This window comes from Rhinopithecus bieti, unplaced genomic scaffold, assembly GCF_001698545.2.
Source record: "Rhinopithecus bieti isolate Rb0 unplaced genomic scaffold, ASM169854v2 scaffold_3533, whole genome shotgun sequence".
Taxonomy (NCBI): domain Eukaryota; kingdom Metazoa; phylum Chordata; class Mammalia; order Primates; family Cercopithecidae; genus Rhinopithecus; species Rhinopithecus bieti.
In genome coordinates, this window is record NW_016804049.1 from 832 (window position 1) to 5,701 (window position 4,870).

General features: G+C 39.0%; 1 pseudogene; it reads right to left on the reverse strand.

Moving 5' to 3' along the window:
- Positions 1–3,214: 3,214 nt before the first annotated feature.
- LOC108522879 (N-acetyllactosaminide beta-1,3-N-acetylglucosaminyltransferase 2-like) lies at positions 3,215–4,439 on the reverse strand (annotated as a pseudogene).
- Positions 4,440–4,870: the final 431 nt, after the last annotated feature.

A 4,870-nucleotide genomic window follows, 5' to 3' on the forward strand; every position in this document is an offset into this window, starting at 1 on the left:
ATCCCAGAACCAGACGGATTTACAGCTGAATTCTACCAGAGGTACAAAGAAGAGCTGGTACCACTTCTTCTGAAACTATTCCAAACAAATGAAAAGGAACAGATTCCTCTCTAACTCATTTTAGGAGGCCAGCATCATCCTGAGACCAAAACCTATAAGAGATACAACAAAAAAAGAAAACTTCAGGCCAATATCCCTGATAAAATAAATGAAATAATCTTTAATAAAATACCAGCAGACCAAATCAAGCAGCACATCAAAAAGCTTATCCAACACAATCGAGTCAACTTCATCCCAAGGATACAAGGCTGGTTCAACATACGGAAATCAACCAACATAATTCAATATATAAACAGTACCAAAGACAAAAGCCACATGACTATCTCAAGAGATGCAGAAAAAGCATTCAATAAAATTTAATATCCCTTCCTGTTAAAAACTCTCAATAAACTAGGTATTGATGGAATATACCTCAAAATAATAAGAGCCATTTATGACATACTCACAGCCAGTATCATACTGAATGGGCAAAAGCTGGAAGCACTCCCCTTGAAAACCAGCACTAGACAAGGATGTCATCTCTCACCACTCCTATTCAACATAGTATTGGAAATTCTGGCCAGGGTAATCAGGCAAGAGAAAGAAAGAAAGGACATTCAAATAGGAAGAGAGAAAGTCAAATTGTCTCTGTTTGCAGATGACATAATCCTATATCTAGAAAACCCCATTGTCTCAACCCAAACGTTTCTTAAGGTGATAAGAAACTTCAGCAAAGTCTCAGGATACAAAACGAATGTGCAAAATTCACAAGCATTCCTATATGGCAATAATAGACAAACAGAGAGCCAAATCATGAATGAACTCCCATTCACAATTGCTACAAAGAGAACAACACAACTAGAAATATGCTAACAAGGGAAGTGAAGGACCTCTTCAATGAGAACTACAAACCACTGCTCAAGAAAATCAGAGATGACACAAACAAATGGAAAACATTCCATGCTCATGGATAAAAGTATCAATATTGTGAAAATGGTCATACTGNCCAGCACTAGACAAGGATGTCATCTCTCACCACTCCTATTCAACATAGTATTGGAAATTCTGGCCAGGGTAATCAGGCAAGAGAAAGAAAGAAAGGACATTCAAATAGGAAGAGAGAAAGTCAAATTGTCTCTGTTTGCAGATGACATAATCCTATATCTAGAAAACCCCATTGTCTCAACCCAAACGTTTCTTAAGGTGATAAGAAACTTCAGCAAAGTCTCAGGATACAAAACGAATGAGCAAAATTCACAAGCATTCCTATATGGCAATAATAGACAAACAGAGAGCCAAATCATGAATGAACTCCCATTCACAATTGCTACAAAGAGAACAACACAACTAGAAATATGCTAACAAGGGAAGTGAAGGACCTCTTCAATGAGAACTACAAACCACTGCTCAAGAAAATCAGAGATGACACAAACAAATGGAAAACATTCCATGCTCATGGATAAAAGTATCAATATTGTGAAAATGGTCATACTGCCCAAAGTAATTTATAGATTCAATGCTATTCCCATTAAACTATCATTGACATTCTTCACAGAATTAGAAAAACTACTTTAAAATTCATATGGAACCAAAGAAGAGCTCATATAGTCAAGACAGTCCTAAGCAAAAGAACAAAGCTGGAGGCATCACACCACAAGTCTTGAAAATATACTACAAGGTTGCAGTAACCAAAACAGCATGGTACTGGTACAAAAACAGACACATAGACCAAAGAAATGGAATAGAGATCTGAGAAACAAGACCGCACATCTACAACCATCTGATCTTTGACAAAGCTGACAAAAACAAGCAATGAAGAAAGAATTCCCACCATTAATAAATGGTGCTGGGAGAACTGGCTAGCCATATGCAGAAAATTGAAACTGGACCCCTTCCTTACACCTTATACAAAAATTAACTCAAGAGGGATTAAAGACTAAAATAACAAAAACCTTACAAAGCAAATCTAGGCAATACCATTCAGGACATAGGCACAGGCAAAGATTTCCTGATGAAAACATCAAAAGCAATTGCCACAAAAGCTAATATTGAAAAATAGGATCTAATTAAAGTAAAGAGCTTCTGCACACAAAATAACCTATCAACAGAGTAAACAGACAACCTAATACAATGGGAGAAAAATTTTGCAATATATCCATTTGACAAGGGGCTAATATCCAGAATCTGCAAGAAACTTAAACAAATTTACAAGACAAAAAAACAAACAACCCATTAAAAAGTGGGCAAAGAACATGAACACACATTTCTCAAGAGAAGACATTCATGAGGCCAACGAGCATGAAAAAAAGCTCCACATCACTGATCATTGCAGAAATGCAAATCAAAACCACAGTGAGATACCATCTCATGCCAGTCAGAATGATGATTATTAAAAAGTCAAGAAACAACAGATGCTCGTGAGGCTGAGGAGAAAGAGGAACACTTTTACACTACAGTAGGAAAGTAAATTAGTTCAACCATTGTGGAAGACAGTGTGGCAATTCCTCAAAGACCTAGAGGCAGAAATATCATTTGACCCAGCAATCCCATTACTGGGGATATACCCAAAGGAACACTACTCATTCTATTATAAAGATACATGCACATGTATGTTGATTTCAGCCCTATTCACAATACCAAAGACATGGAATCAACCCAAATGTCCATCAATGATAAACTGGATAAAGAAAATTTGGTACATATACACCATGGAATACTATGCCACCATAAAAACGAATGAGATCATACCCTTTACAGGAACATGCATGGAGTTCAAAGCCATTATTCTCTGCAAACTAAGGCACGAACAGAAAACCAAACACTACATGTTCTCACTTGTAAGTGGGAGCTGAAGAATGAGAAAACATGGACACAGGGAGGGGAACAACACACACTGGGGCTTGTGGAAGGGGAGGGGGAAGAAGAGCATCAGGAAAAATAGCTAATGAGTGCTAAGCTTAATATCTAGGTGATGGGTTGACAGGTGCAGCAAACCACCATGGCAAACGTTTACCTATGTAACAAACCTGCATGTCATGCACATGTATCCCAGGACTTAAAAAAAAAAAAAACAAAAAACCTAAATTTAATTTTTAAAAAATATTGTAATGTGAGAACACAACATGGGAACTAATCAAAAGACACCTTTCTATGCAAAATTTAGTTTGGATATATTTTAGCATTTTAAATAAACATTTTGCAACCAAGACCAAATATCAATCATCTCTTCAGGTTTTCTACTATGTACTAACATCAGATCTATGTGGGAACAAATGTTATTCTTGTTTGTCTCCTTCATATCAAATGTCCTGAAGCCTTTGTGTTTATCTGGAACAAGGCTAAGTTTTTGAAGGCACATTCCAGTATAAAAATCATCAATAGGTTAGAGATGGACCCAGTCAGTGATACGGTACAGCCTCAGAGCCAGGTGGCTGGACTAGAGGAATCCGCCCACTCCCTTGCATAGGGTGAGTAGAGGACAGAGTAAAGAACTTCTAGAATGTAGTATTTCAGCTTCGTATCCCCATGAGGTCCAGCATTGTGGATCACATCACCTACAAACAGATCTTTGGCTTTTTTTCTTAGATAAGCTATTCACGTAATTCAGTATGTGATGGGTGTTCACAAAAACATCATCTTCGTCTTTGAAAACAAACTAAGTGTCTGGGCAGGAAGTACTTACCCAGAGAGAAACAATACTTCTTTCAGAGACAAGTTGAAGAAAGTGCCTCTATAGCTCCACATAAAAACGTCATGGTGCTTCTCATTCTCAAATTTCAGCATATCAGAAAAGTCCGGGTGGTTGACCTCTGGGGGTATCTGGCCCAGCAAGAAAACTTACATCACCCTTTGGTTTCTCACGTTGCTTTCTGTGACCCAGGAATCCGGAATCACTTGCCTTCTGGCAAAATGCGGAGTGAGGTACATAATCACCATAAATAAGAAGTGCTTCTTTGCACACTTCTCTGGCTGATCTATAAGCAGTGAATCATTGCAGCATCTCAAATATATCAGAAAGTCTTCAAATCTGTCTGGGAAATTGTTAAAATCTGTAACCACTGACGTGACCCTCAAGTCAGGTTCACTGTAATTCATATGGCTTATACTGGAAAACCAGTACACTTCTCCACCTGGTTGGCCAATGTACTCAGGATGGGATTGTATCACTTGTTCAGCTTTTCTTGTTCTCTGTTCCAGTTTGCCTCCAGAGGTGTAGCAATCTTCCAAAGCTTCTCTTTGGGTATTATTATTAACCCACCTTACATTTATTATTATTATTATTATTATTATTATTATTATTATTGGCTACTGATTTTGGAGGCTTCCACAATCAAATAAACGAAGACATTTGCCATCATCAGGTTACCCAACAACTTTATTCTTCAACGTCCAACACTCATTTCTCATATCTTGTCCAAAACTAGTTCCAGCTCGGTGGGGCAGGTGCACAGGGCAGGGGCACGGGGCGGGGTGGGAAATCGCTGCCATACCCATTTTCCCACACTGCTCCATGCTGCTCAGCCCTGAGAAGGCCACAGCTCAGCCTCTATGGGCGGTCAGGCGGTGGTGACAGCTCTAGTTCACCTCGCCTTGCCTCCAGCACTCGCCACTGCAGCCGATGTGCCTCAGTCCGGGTTCCATCTTCAGCTCCTAGCACAGGTGGCACTGCCACCCTGGGGTGCCTCGCCCGGCCCCTTACTTTTCGTTTTCTTTTCTTTTAACTGTTTAAAATAAAGTTCTGGTTAACAACCCTACTAGGTACATTGGTACACGGAACAGACATTCTCTTCGAGAATGGGAACAACAACAACAATTCTTAGAAGTGATAACT